The 14,229-nt window shown below is 42.4% G+C and overlaps 1 protein-coding gene across 7 annotated transcripts in view; it reads left to right on the top strand.

Moving 5' to 3' along the window:
• The window catches only part of MEF2A (myocyte enhancer factor 2A), a 271,262-nt gene that overhangs the window by 62,046 nt on the left and 194,987 nt on the right, over positions 1 to 14,229 (top strand). Inside the window, exon 1 of one of the 7 annotated variants that reach the window (XM_073618381.1) lies at positions 11,065 to 11,560. The exons of the other annotated variants lie outside the window; for them this stretch is intronic. The gene's annotated coding sequence lies outside the window, so the exon portion shown is untranslated. Of the gene's footprint in view, positions 1 to 11,064; positions 11,561 to 14,229 lie in introns of those variants that run through there. 7 annotated transcript variants of the gene reach the window in all.

Here is a 14,229-nt window from a genome sequence, read left to right as displayed (position 1 = left end):
GTCCGTTAAGGTGACGCAGTGCTGTATCGCAAAAAAATGCTCTGGTCGTTAAGGGGGGCAAATGCTTCCGGGGCTGAACTGGTTAAAACACGTGAGATTAGATCGTGTTATAACACTTTTATAACTTTGTGTGCTAAGGCTGCCTATGAAGCAACTTGTGGAGTAGAGTTGGCTGGAGATGCTTGGCATCGTATAACAGAGCTCTGGGCAAGATTTGACAATCATTAAAATGTGTGGTGCATGTTACAACACAGATTGAAGAATAAGAAAACAAGTAATAAGCTGTATTACACTGCTGGCTTTGTTTTATGTAAATGAACATTATGTACTGAAATGTCACATTCTATCCAGCGGGATCTTCGGTGACAGCCGTGATGTGTTTTTGCTGCTTGGTTAGTTAGCAGTTGTTGAATTCTGATTTTGATGAATGTGTATAAAAATGAAAAAGTGTTAAATGAATGTCATGGGGTTTTTTTTTTTCTTTTTTTTTTTTTGTGTTAAATTGACACTTCGTCTTCCTGTAAATAGTGTGAAATCCAGAACCCTTTAGGGCCTCGCTGAGTGTCTGCTTCTGAACAAGAAGAATTCTGCGCTGTTAACGCAATTCATAGTGAAGCTCCAAGTCGGAGATGTAGGTGCCTAATGACTGTGGCTGATTAGGGGATTTACTAAAACTGGTGCCCGCAGAATCTGGTGAGGCTGTGTATAGTAACCAATTGGCTTCTATTTTTTTTTTTTAGGCTCAGTTCCCACTAGTGCAACTCCAAAGTCGTGCAGTTTCAACTGGCATTGCACCAGCGATCAGCTGATCGTAGGTGCAATGCTTTGCAGACTCATAAAAAAAAAAATAAATGCACATTATTTTATTTTTTTTACCTGCAAAAAAAAGTGCAATTATTAATAATAATAATAATAATAATAAATGCACTTTTCTTGCAGGTAAAAAAAAAAAAAATAATGTTTTTGCAGGTAAAAAAAAAATATAATAATATTAATATATTTTTTTTTTTACCTGCAAAAACATTATTATTTTTTTACCTGCAAGAAAAGTGCATTTAGTAATAATAATAATAATTATTATTATTATTATTACTAAATGCACTTTTCTTGCAGGTAAAAAAAAAAAAAATAATGTTTTTGCAGGTAAAAAAAAATATAATAATATTAATATATTTTTTTTTACCTGCAAAAACATTATTATTATTTTTTTACCTGCAAGAAAAGTGCATTGTAATAATAATAATAATAATAATAATATTATTATATATTTTTTTTAACATGGACTTCGCCTATATTATACATTAGCCATGCTGGAAAAAACACACACACACACAAACACACACACACACACACACACTCACACACACACACACACTTTCCCTTTTTAACTGCTTGCTGACCACCCTATAGCAATCTTCTACTACATCAGCTCTCCGCAGGATCGCGTATACATACGTGATTCTGTACTTCTGCCTGTAGGGGGAGTGCTGCTTCTGCTGTGATAATTCACAGCAGAAGCCGATCAGCGGGTGCCAGACCCTCAATGTCCTCCAAGACGTTTAGAGCTTGAGGCTCCAATTTGGCTTGTAAAAGGTTGTCCTCGAGTTGCCCCGAACCCTCCCACTTGTGATACTAGCGAATTAATATTCGCCATCGGTTTCCATCTTCTTGTCCCGGGCCAATTAGGACAGGAGGCAGATCTAAAGAAGACCGGGTTAGCTGGGTGAAACCTGGGGAAGCTACAGCGCCAGGTATCGGGGGAGTCGCGATACCCCTTGTGGGGCGAGTGTGGGCCTGGAGGGGTTTGTTTGCCCCCTCCCCATCCCAAAAATGTTTAGCACCAGCCGCCGCTGCCTCCAGCCCCCGCCAACTGGGGGTAAACTACAAGGCAGTTCGGTCTTCTGAAGGGGAACGGATGGATTTTGTGTTCCTGCAAAGCAGGTACTAGAATGCATCTCTTCCCCCTAGTGAAAGCAGCAAACATGATTATTCACAGCAGAAGCCTATGTAAACAAGGCAGAGCTCCGTTCTGACAGAGGGGAAGGGATGGTTGTGTGTCCCTGCAAAGCAGGGAATTAAATACCATCTACCCCCTAACACGGTACACGCAAAAACCACTTGCCTTTGATCACCCAAGAACAGGGGTCTTAAACCGACGGCCCTCCAGCTGTTGCAAAACTGCAAGCCCCATCATTCCTCTGCCTGCGGGTGTCATGCTTGTAACTGTCAGCCTTGCAATGCCTCATGGGACTTGTAGTTTCGCAACAGCTGGAGGGCCGCCAGTTAGAGACCCCTGGCCTAGATGTTTAACCCCTTCCCAGCCAGTGTCAGTACAGTGACGGTGTATATTTTTAGCACTGGTCACTGTATTAGTGTCGCTGGTTCTCGCAAAGTGTCAGTTGGTGTCCGATTGTCTGCCGCAATATCATAGTCCTACTATAATTCACTGATTGCTGTCATTACTAGTATTAAAAAAATATAAAAATTGCATTATATATCCCATGGTTTGTAGAGGCTATAACTTTGCGCAAAGCAATCAATATACACTTATTGAGATTTTACAATATATTTATACAATGTGTATACAATAAAGAAGACCGGGTTAGCTGGGTGGAACCCGGGGAAGCCACAGCGCCTGGTATCAGGGCAGCCATGACCGCTGGAGGGCTTTAGTGTCCTATGCCTTTCTTGTAAAATAGACCTAAAGTCTATGCCGGCTCTAACCTCTGTCCTCCGCACATCTCTCCTGGTTGTCCTCTAAACCTCACCAAAGAGACCTCTGGGATGTATTCCCGGTCTTCAGCTTCAGGCTTTGCCAGTCCAGGAGCAGCAGAGCTCTATAGGATGATGATTTTGAGACCAAGCCTACCATTGGCTAAGCCAGTAAGCTGCTGATTGGTAAGGATTACATATGGTAATGCTGAAGTTCAGGGGAAGTTAAAATGTAACGAAAGGAAAAACTTTTTTTAGTTTTGGATAGAGTGGAGAGGGATTAGACCCCCTGTCCATTTTTTAGCGGCATCTGTGCCCCCATTAGGGAGGCTCACCTTCTCTATTTGTCCTGTTTTACAGTTATCGCAGAAAGTAAAAGAAAATCCGAAATTTTGGCATGACATCACAACACTAATAGAGGGGGGAATCTTCCAATGGGGACACTAGTTCTGGTGACACCCCACCTTCACTTGGGAGGGATTTCCTCTCACTTCCTGTTTTTGACTATGGGACAGGAAGTAAAAACAGCAATTAAGATATTTTCCAGCACACCACGGATCTTCAAGTCGAGTCCAAATGTTTGTTTTATTAAAGAATCATCACATTACAAGTAAGAGAGTGAAACGTTTCAGAGTCATGCAGGACCCCTTCATCAGACATGTGGTTCACGTGCCTGATAAAGGGGTCTTACATGACTCTGAACCGTTGCTCCCTTTTTAATAAAAAAACAGTTTGGACTCAACTTGAAGATCTGTGGTGTGCTAGAACATATCTTCATTGTGGCTTTCATGAATGTCTGAATGTCCTGTTAAACCGCTGTATAGTCTTGGCCACCGTGCTGCAGCTCGGTTTCAGGGTCTTGGAAATCTTCTTATAGCCTAGGCCAGGGGTCTCAAACTGGCGGCCCTCCAGCTATTACTAAACTAAAAGTCCCATGAGGTATTGCAAGGCTGACCGATACAAGCATGACTCCCACAGGTAGAGGCATAATGGGACTTGTAGTTTTGCAACAGCTGGAGGGCCACCAGTTTGAGACCCCTGGCCTAGGCCATCTTTATGTAGAGCAACAATTTTTTTTTTTTCAGATCCTCAGAGTTATTTGCCATGAGGTGCCAAGGTGTTGAACTTCCAGTGACCAGTATGAGAGAGTGAGAGTAATAACACCAAATTTAACACACCTGCTCCCCATTCACACCTGAGACCTTGTAACACTAACGAGTCACATGACACCGGGGAGGGAAAATGGCTAATTGGGCCCAATTTGGACATTTTCACTTAGGGGTGTACTCACTTTTGTTGCCAGCGGTTTAGACATTAATGGCTGTGTGTTGAGTTATTTTGAGTGGACAGCAAATTTACACTGTTATACAAGCTGTACACTCACTACTTTACATTGTAGACAAGTGTCATTTCTTCAGTGTTGTCACATGAAAAGATAGAAGAAAATATTTACAAAAATGTGAGGGGTGTACTCACTTTTGTGAGATACTGTATAGTTTTTAAAGTGGAGTTCCACCCAAAAATGGAACTTCCACTTTTTAGATTCCTCCCCCCCTCCGGTGTCACAATTGGCACCTTTCAGGGGGGAGTAGTAGGCAGATACCTGTCTAATACAGGTATTTGCTCCCACTTCCTGGCATAGATCACCGCAGGGATTGCGGTTACCTACGCCACTTCCGCTGCCTACCCCGTCCTCCCCCACTGTTTTCTGTGAGACACAGAATACAGCAGGGACCTGTGAGGACGTGCAGCGCGGCTCACGCATGCGCAGTAGGGAACCAGGAAGTGAAGCCGCACGGATGGCGGCGGCAGCAGCCGCCGAGAGCCGAAGGACGGATCGGCTTCGGCTGCCGACACCGCGGGCTCCCTGGACAGGTAAGTGTCCATATATTAAAAGCCAGCAGCTGCAGTATTTGTAGCTGCTGGCTTTTAATTTTTTTTTTTTTTTTTTTCAGCAAACCTCCGCTTTAAAAACCGTAAATTTCGGCTTTGGCCAAGTGCATCCTGAATGTTCGGTACCGAAAATTTTTATTTCGGGGCACCACTAAATTTCCAAAACTTTTTTAAGCTTTAGGCGACTTGGAGTGGAGATGTGAACCAAATTCATAGAGAAGAATTGATTTTTCTCCTCCAGCGTTTTTGAGCTTCAAGCTACAAAAACGTTCAGACAATGCCAGGACAAGGTCATTCAACGCCCACAGCAAATATGCCAAACTGAGACCCCCCCCCCTTTAGGGTTGGCAGTTATGCCGCTGTCACGCCTCCTGTCAGCCCGGTAACAGACGTGACAGACACAGGGTGCCCCCAATCCCTGCATTAAACCATTGCGCCCCGCTTGCCCACTCCTTGTCTTGGTCCTTCTTGTGTGAATGGGACCTCAGAGTGCATTGAGATAGTAACCATCTTTTTATAATCCTTAGAGGTTTATTGCAGAGATGAATAGAAGCTGGCCTTTGATTCATTGATTTGGGTCCTGGGAATTTATACTCCTAAATGAAAAATTTTATGGAGTAATCCCAAGCATAAGCCCTCTCCATCTGTGCTGGCCGACCCTGAGATGTTATAGATACCATAAATCTGAAGCTCCTCCATTCTTTCAGAACACCCATCGGTTGTGTTTACCTTTTTACAGTCTACAAATGGTTTTGTTCTCTGTTTGTGCAGTTGGTCGTCTGCATTGGTGTTGGGAGTTATTGGGACCAGTTAGGTATTTTACTGAAGTTCTCCATGACTTTGTTGCCATCTCTGGCTTGGATCCGGCTTCCTTTGGAGCTATTGGAGTTGGGTTACCAAGAAGAAAACACCAGCTGCAATGTGCTTTGACAGGGAAGCGTTTGACCTCTCGTGACATTGAGTATGTTACTTTCTCCAAGTGTTCATGGCACCTCATTCCTAAATGTCACTGGACACAATCTCTGGTTTAAAGAAGCAGTCCTTAAAACGTAGCGGACACCTCCTGTGTTCATGAAATGTTTGATTGCCAGACAAATGCAGTGGAGATTTTTATAACCACCACCAAGAACGTCATGTGTGAATTATGTCCTACACAACTGCTAAGGTTGGCGTAGGTTATTAATGAAACCCCCTTCTATAAAATGGTGAACAACATCGGACATCATGAAAACTCAATACACAAATATGGTTTAAGTGATCTGTAATACTACAGTGTATTGCAATCAAGAGGATACTTGGTGTTACTAAACCCAGGGCCCTGCATTCACTATACCTAGTTGTACACAGAACATGGAAATGCAATTATTGTAGTAAATATAAACTGCTGAATCCCTTTTTTCATTAGCAGTATACAGCAGTCTTGTGACTTCTATCAGTGTCCAGGTAAAGCTAGTAGGGGGAGTTTTGCATTCTCCTGACTGTCCTATGAGGCTGCATAACCCTTGACTTTGTCTGAACAGTGCTGATTGGCCCTGTGCTGATCACATGCACCCTCTCAAAAAAACCAAAAACCTCTCCAGCAATACACACCAAACTGAGCATGTGCAGAGTGCCCCCAAGCCTCTGTTCTATCAGCAGATGGATTGGGGGACAGTAAAAGGGGAGGACAGGATCAAACAGCCTTTTTACACAATGCGTAGGATTAACTCCTTAGGTTCCACAGTGAGTATAACAAGCATGCTTTACTGGCATATACAGATTGATTTTACTGTTGTGGGTTTAATAACACTTTCAGGCTGGGTTCACACCTCTGCGAATTGGATGCGGATTTCCCCACTTTCAATTTGCATAGCAGGAGATTGTGACCGGCTCTCTATGGATCCGGTTCACATATCTCCACAGCAGCTCCAGTGCGAATTGCGCAGGAATCCTGTGCGTCTTTTGGTCTGTTTCAGGACCGAATTCAGCCCAAAATTCAGGCTGATATCGGACCTGAAACGGTGAATGGAGATGCACCGGACTCCTGCTTTGAGCCGCATGCGGCTTAGATGTGAACCCAGCCTAAAGCAGACTTTCACACTTTCTCCACCTTTCTAGCATTCTACTCACACTCCCTCCTCTCATAATTGATGATCGTTTATTAACTTTTTTTGGGGAACACATCTCTACGCTTCCTGGATTCTTGCCACGGCAGGAATGATGTATCAGCTGCTCGCATGTAGGATTTGTGACATAAACCTACCAGGAGGCCTCGGGGACTCCACAGCACATGCAATGCATTAGGGAGCATGGCAGTTTCTTCCTGATTCTTGCAGCTGGCCCCCTGATGGCGCTGCACCTGCACATCATTAGGGAGCTGGCTGTCTCTTCTGGGTTCTTGTAGCTGGCCCCTGATGACCCTGCACATCATTAGGGAGCCGGCTGTCTCTTCTGGGTTCTTGCAGCTGGCCCCTGATGACCCTGCACATTAGGGAGCCGGCTGTCTCTTCTGGGTTCTTGTAACTGGCCTCTGATGACGTGGGACCTGTGCATCATTAGGGAGCCGGCTGTCTCTTCTGGGTTCTTGCAGCTGGCCCCTGATGACCCTGCACATCATTAGGGAGCCGGCTGTCTCTTCTGGGTTCTTACAGTTGGCCCCCTGATGGCGCTGCACCCACACATCATTAGGGAGCCGGCTGTCTCTTCTGGGTTCTTGTAGCTGGCCCCTGATGGCGCTGCACATCATTAGGAAGCCGGCTGTCTCTTCTGGGTTCTTGTAGCTGGCCCCTGATGGCGCTGCACATCATTAGGGAGCCGGCTGTCTCTTCTGGGTTCTTGTAGCTGGCCCCTGATGGCACTGCACATCATTAGGGAGCCGGCTGTCTCTTCTGGGTTCTTGTAGCTGGCCCCTGATGGCACTGCACATCATTAGGGAGCCGGCTGTCTCTTCTGGGTTCTTGCAGCTGGCCCCTGATGACCCTGCACATCATTAGGGAGCCGGCTGTCTCTTCTGGGTTCTTGCAGCTGGCCCCTGATGACGTTGGAACTGTGCATCATTAGGGAGCCGGCTGTCTCTTCTGGGTTCTTGTAGCTGGCCCCTGATGGCGATGCACATCATTAGGGAGCCGGCTGTCTCTTCTGGGTTCTTGTAGCTGGCCCCTGATGGCGATGCACATCATTAGGGAGCCGGCTGTCTCTTCTGGGTTCTTGTAGCTGGCCCCTGATGGCGATGCACATCATTAGGGAGCCGGCTGTCTCTTCTGGGTTCTTGTAGCTGGCCCCTGATGGCACTGCACATCAGTAGGTAGCCAGCTATTTCTTCTGGGTTCTTGCAGCTGGTCCCTAATGATGCGCAGCTGCGGCGTCATTAGGGAGTCGTCTGCATCTTCTGGGTTCTTGCAGCTGTATGTGTATGTAAGTATGCATGTATGTGAGAGATATATACTTGTACATATTTATATACGCGCACACAGTGCATATCTAATATATACAACTTTTTTTAATGCATTTCAAGCAAACATGTTTTTTCCCCAAATGATAATATATTGCAGTTCTTCCTGGCAGGTGACAAACTGACTCATTTACAAGGCAATGCACATAGTTTTACATTGTAAAAGGACTGTTTCAAGGAGTATAAAGGATTTTAGTGATATATAGACTTGTTAAAAAAAAAACAAGTCCAGCCACTTTTAATGCTGTTCTACCTGTACAATATGGCATAAAACTCTGAAAACGTGTTTAAATGGCAATTTTTACTTCAAGTGATTTTGTAAAGTCTGTTATTTTTAAACATTTTTTAACTAAATATGTTATACTTGCCTCCTCTGTGCAGTTGGTTTTGCACAGAGCAGCCCCGAACCTCCCTCCCTCTTTTCAGGTCCCTATTTGCTGCTCCTGGCCCCTCCCTCCTACGGGTGCCCCACAGTCAGCAGCTCTCTATGGGGGCACCTGAGCCAAGTCAGAGCTCTGTGTATCCATTCAGACACGGAGCACGGCCACGGCACCTGCCCCCTCTCTCCCCTGATTGGCTGGCTGGCTGACTGACTTTGACAGCCACAGGAGCCAATGGTGCCACTGCTGTGTCTCAGCCAATCAGGAGGAGTGTCCCTGATGGCTTAGACACTTGTGGACATCGCTGGAGAGAGAAGGGGCTCAGGTAAGTCATTTAGGGGGGTGCTGGTGGGGGGGGGGTCATAGAAGGCATTAAGATATAAAACCTTCTGCCTTTACAGCTCCTTTTTAATACCTGCAATAAATCCCCAAAATCTCTAAAGAGGGAAGAGGTAAGGCTCCATTCACACCTGAGCGTTTTGGAATCTCTACCTGCATCTCTAGAATTTTAGCAAGATGCGTTCACTATGCCATTATTTTTTAGGCTGGATTCACACCTAGGCATTTTTTGTGCTTTTTGCATTTTGCAGATTTGCACTACAGAACGTGTTCCATAGGAAACCATGTTAAATGGACTGTAGTGCAAATCTGCAAAATGCAAAAAGCACTAAAAATGCCTAAGTGTGAATCCAGCCTTAATGAAACCCCAAACGTGGTGCAATTTTGTTTTAGTTGTAGTGTAAACGCTTGGAAATTGCAGCAAGTATAAAAAAAACGCCACACGCACTTGGTTCTGTGCCAAAACAGAGGCCCATTCAAATGATTGGTGCTGCTCCAAAAATGCAACAAAAAAAAAAAAATGCAACGCCGAAAAAGCTCAAAAAGCCACAACGTAGCAGGTGTTGCTGCAGTACGCTCAAGTGTGAATGGAGCCTAATGCCGCGTACACACGATTGAAATTTCCGTCAGAAAAATCTTGGATGGTTTTTCCGATGGAATTCCGCTCAAGCTTGCCTTGCATACACACTGTCACACAAAAGTTATCTGCACTTTCGACCGGCAAGAATGCGGTGACGTACAACACTACGACAAGCAGAGAAAATGAAGTGTAATGCTTCCGAGCATGCGTCAAATTGTTTCCGAGCATGCGTGATTTTTTTCCGCGTCCGAATTGCATACAGACGAACGCATTTTCGGACAGGAACTTTTCCCGACCAAAAAATAGAGAACCTGCTCTCAATCGTTTGCTGGCTGGAATTCCGCCAGCAAAATACTGATGGAGCATACACACGGTCGCATTTTCCGACCAAAAGCTCTCATCGGAGTTTTGCTGGCGGCATTTCCGATCGTGTGTACGGGGCATAAGAGGTTATATTGGTAAATTTACTTGGTATCTATAGATGGCAACAAAAAAAAGATAAAGGAGGCCGGAGAATTACTAAAACTTGAGCAAATAGAGTTCAGATTTGTTTTTGTTTTTTTAAGGATTAAAATTAATTTTAAAGTCCTTTACTCCGCATTCCCTGCATTCAGTGTATTTTTGCACAACATATCCAAAGCTGTTCCTAGCACCAACTGGCCCCGAAATACGGGGCCCCAAAGTTGGTTCGGAAAATGTCATTCTCTGCTGCAGAAAAGTGCTTGACATTTTCTGAACCGACTTTGGGGCCCCGTATCTCGGGGCCACTCGGTGCTAGGAACAGCTTTGGATATGTTGTAGTGCTAGTTCCACTGGGTTTGCACACCAAATTTGGGTTTCCTAGCACCAAGTGGCCCCAAGATACGGGGCCCCAAAGTCGGTCAACTGTGTCCATCTGCAGCAATGTCATTTCGGGACCCTTTGGGTCCAGAGACACCAAGTTTTGGCTGCAGCTAGGGGGCATCTAGGAATCCTTAACTACTGATTTCGAAGTTCAGGGGACCTATACTCGGGTCAATAAGTTTTCCCAGTTTTTTGTGGTAAAATTAGGTGCCTCGGCTTATACTCGAGTATATACGGTACTCAGTGTGACATTATATTTTAGCAAACAATTGGGTGTTGTATTGTGTTTTTGTGTAATGAAATTCATTAAAGTGTATTTTTTTTTTTTTTTTTGTTTAAAAAACTGCTGCGCAAATACTGTATGACATGACAAAATTGGAACACTCACCATTTTATTCTTGAAGGCCTCTGCATAAAAAATATATATATATATATATATATATATATATATATATATATATATATATATATATATATATATATATATATATATATATATATATATATATATTATTAATAATAATATTATTTTAATATAGTATAATAAAATTTTGTATGTGTGTTTGGGGGTTTTAAGTAATTTTCTAGCAAAAAAAATGCTGAGTTTTACTTGTAGGAGAGTAGGCCCGGTAGGCAATTAATTAAGAATAGTGCCTGCAGCATTTTTGTGTGTTCCATGCCCATAGGGCCATTCATATAAATGATTGGGCTGCGCTAAAACATGACACATGGAAATGTGCAAAAAAGCAGGCACTGCATGCAAGGCTCTAATGTTGCCATGTACTGTAACTTTATGTACACATTTGTTGGTTACAGCTGAGATAACAGGAATCTAATACAGTTGCAGTTTTGTAGCGATCACCTGCTGTACACCACAAAGTATACAACTTCCATGTTCTCTACAAGAATACAGAGCTGTTATCAGTCCTATCTTACAAGACTTGCACTGTTCATCCTTGTTTCAGGTTTGTAGAACCACCAACAGATTTGCATCTGTTTCTCTCTTTAGTGTTTTTTTTACAGAGTATTTTGACACATCAAAGGGAGTGCTTAAGGCCGACAACTTCCTACTTCCAAGCACTATCTTTGCTGATGCAGGTGAAATGAAAGCCGTCAGTCAGTGCTATCTCAGCTGTTACTGGCCAACCATCAATATTCATTGCTTCAGCTGCTATTGCTTCTCAAATGGGAATGAGAGGGAGCCGAGAGTAAAGGGGACGGCGGTGGACAGTGTGGGAAATTCAGACTTTTCTGTCCTCCAAGGGTGACAAAACTTCCAACATTTGGACTTTAGTGGAGGCCGGGGACTTGTACACAGAGATCCTCGCTCGGTGCCGGGGCAGAGGCTGCCGGGATACGGTGCAGGAAGCCGACCGCTCATCAGTATGTATATGGACTACAATACCTCTCCCTAGATGTGATAGTAGAGCACTTCTGAGGAGGGGCTGATAGGAAAGTAATGAGCAGGACCAGACCTTTAAAAAAAACAAATGTGTGTGTGTGTGTGTGTATTTACATATTTTTTTTTTTTTTTTTAATTTATAGTACAAGATGTATTGTTTGGTGTTTTGAGATAGATAGATATAGATATAGAGATATATATATATATATATATATATATATATATATATATATATAATATATATATATATATATATATATATATATATATATATATATATATATATATATATATATATATATATATATATATATATATATATATATATATATATATATATATATATATATATATATATATATATTCATATTCTATATCGCTATCATTTTTTTTTTTTTTTTTTTTTATTCCTTGTCTTGCCAAGTCGGTTACCAGTTGCTAGTGCTGGGTTAGCTATGTCAATGATTTGTTCTTCTTTACAAAGATATGTAGTTTCTATAGTGTGTTGTATATTTGCAGTTTGCAAGTTTCATTTCTTTAGATCCAACCAGCTAAGTCCCAGAATGCATATTTTGCATATTCTGATACTGTCCTGTAACTGTGCAGTGGAATGTTATGGTTATATACTTATAAGTGACACACAATCCTGCCTAAAAAAAAAAAATCTCTATCTCTTATTTTTTAATTTATTACATACATATACATATATATATATATATATATATATATATATATATATATATATATAATTTATTACACTTTATTACATTTTTTTTTAGTGTGTGTGTGTGTTATAAATATACATATAAAAATTAGTGTGCGTGTATATTATTATACAATTATTATATATATCTAATTTATCGGTCTATTTTATTTTTTAATTCATCACACACATATATTATATATATATATTTTTATCGTATGTGTGTGTAATAATAAAAAAATATATATATAAATTAGTGTGTGTGTATATTATTATATATATTTATTATACAAAATATATACATATATGTGTGTGTATATATTTTTAACATTTTTGCTGCTCTGATCTGAGTTTCTGTTCTCCGTGGTCCCACTGTATATAGGAACGCAGCCTCCCTCTTTTTTGAATAGGGACTTTTGGTTGACTGCGACTAACTGCTCGTTCAAAACAAATGGGAAGTGGGGGGGGGGGGGGGTAAAAGAAGTGGTTCAGGAGCTCACGAAGGCAGAAAAACACTGCAAGTAATTATTAGATTACAGGGCCATAAACGGTGGATGTGTGTGTGGATTATTTTTGGAGAATGAGGCTATCATTTAGTGTCACTTTTTAGGGCTTATTTACACTTGCTTCGGCTTCAGCACACATTAACGGCTAGTTTACACTTGCTTCAAAACGAGGCTTCGGACACGCTTTGTTAAAGCTCACTGAACACGGTCACTAAATATAATGGTTAGTTTACAGTCCTGTTTACACCTTGCTTTTGCTTTGCTTCAAAAATTATACCCCATGTAGCTTTAGTGGTGCTTCAAAGCCTCCATAGAAGTCTATGGCAAAACTCGCCTGAAGTCCCACCGAAACCTCATGGAAGTCCCACCGAAACCTCATGGAAGTCCCACCGAAACCTCATGGAAGTCCCACCGAAACCTCATGGAAGTCCCACCGAAACCTCATGGAAGTCCCACCGAAACCTCATGGAAGTCCCACCGAAACCTCATGGAAGTCCCACCGAAACCTCATGGAAGTCCCACCGAAACCTCATGGAAGTCCCACCGAAACCTCATGGAAGTCCCACCGAAACCTCATGGAAGTCCCACCGAAACCTCATGGAAGTCCCACCGAAACCTCATGGAAGTCCCACCGAAACCTCATGGAAGTCCCACCGAAACCTCATGGAAGTCCCACCGAAACCTCATGGAAGTCCCACCGAAACCTCATGGAAGTCCCACCGAAACCTCATGGAAGTCCCACCGAAACCTCATGGAAGTCCCACCGAAACCTCATGGAAGCCTCACCAAAACCCCACTGAAGCCTCACCGAAGCCTCATCAAAGCACCAAGCACAAGCAGGTGTAAACGGGACTGTAAGCTAACCATTTTATTTAGTGAAAGGAGCTTTGACTGGCGTTCAGAGAGCTTTAACAAAGCGTGTCTGAAACCATGTTTTGAAGCAAGTGTAAACTAGCCCTTTAGGCTTCATTCACACAGCCGTAAAAATTGTACTGATGTTAATAGACATATGTTTACTAGCAGAAAAGTTCCTGTGTAATTTGTGAAATGCTTGCTTATAGATGCGTTTAAATAACTGTAAGTGTACATAATAATTTCTTTGTACCCTGTTTAGACGTAATTTACGCACGTACACGAATACATGCGTTTATATGTGTAGGTGCGCAGGTTGGAAGTTCCAGATTTTCAGATTCTATGTTACAGATCTGAAAGCAGCTCATGTTTTGTGCACCTCTGTGAAGAAATTGAAAACAATGCAGCTGTGTTCAGATCTGTAATTTAAAAAAAAAAAAAAAGTGTATGTGCATGTGTTTGTTGTTTTTTTTTTTTTTTTTTTTTCGTTTTTTTTTTTTTACGGCCATGTGAATTTTTTACGGCCTAAAGCGGATATAAACCCAAAAATGAAAAATGTAATATTGCAGTTTACCGTTTCTTAGATGTG

Source organism: Aquarana catesbeiana, linkage group LG03 (genome assembly GCF_042186555.1).
Source record: "Aquarana catesbeiana isolate 2022-GZ linkage group LG03, ASM4218655v1, whole genome shotgun sequence".
Classification (NCBI taxonomy): domain Eukaryota; kingdom Metazoa; phylum Chordata; class Amphibia; order Anura; family Ranidae; genus Aquarana; species Aquarana catesbeiana.
Note: the sequence above shows the minus strand (reverse complement) of the source record. Positions and strands in the feature narration are given on the sequence as shown.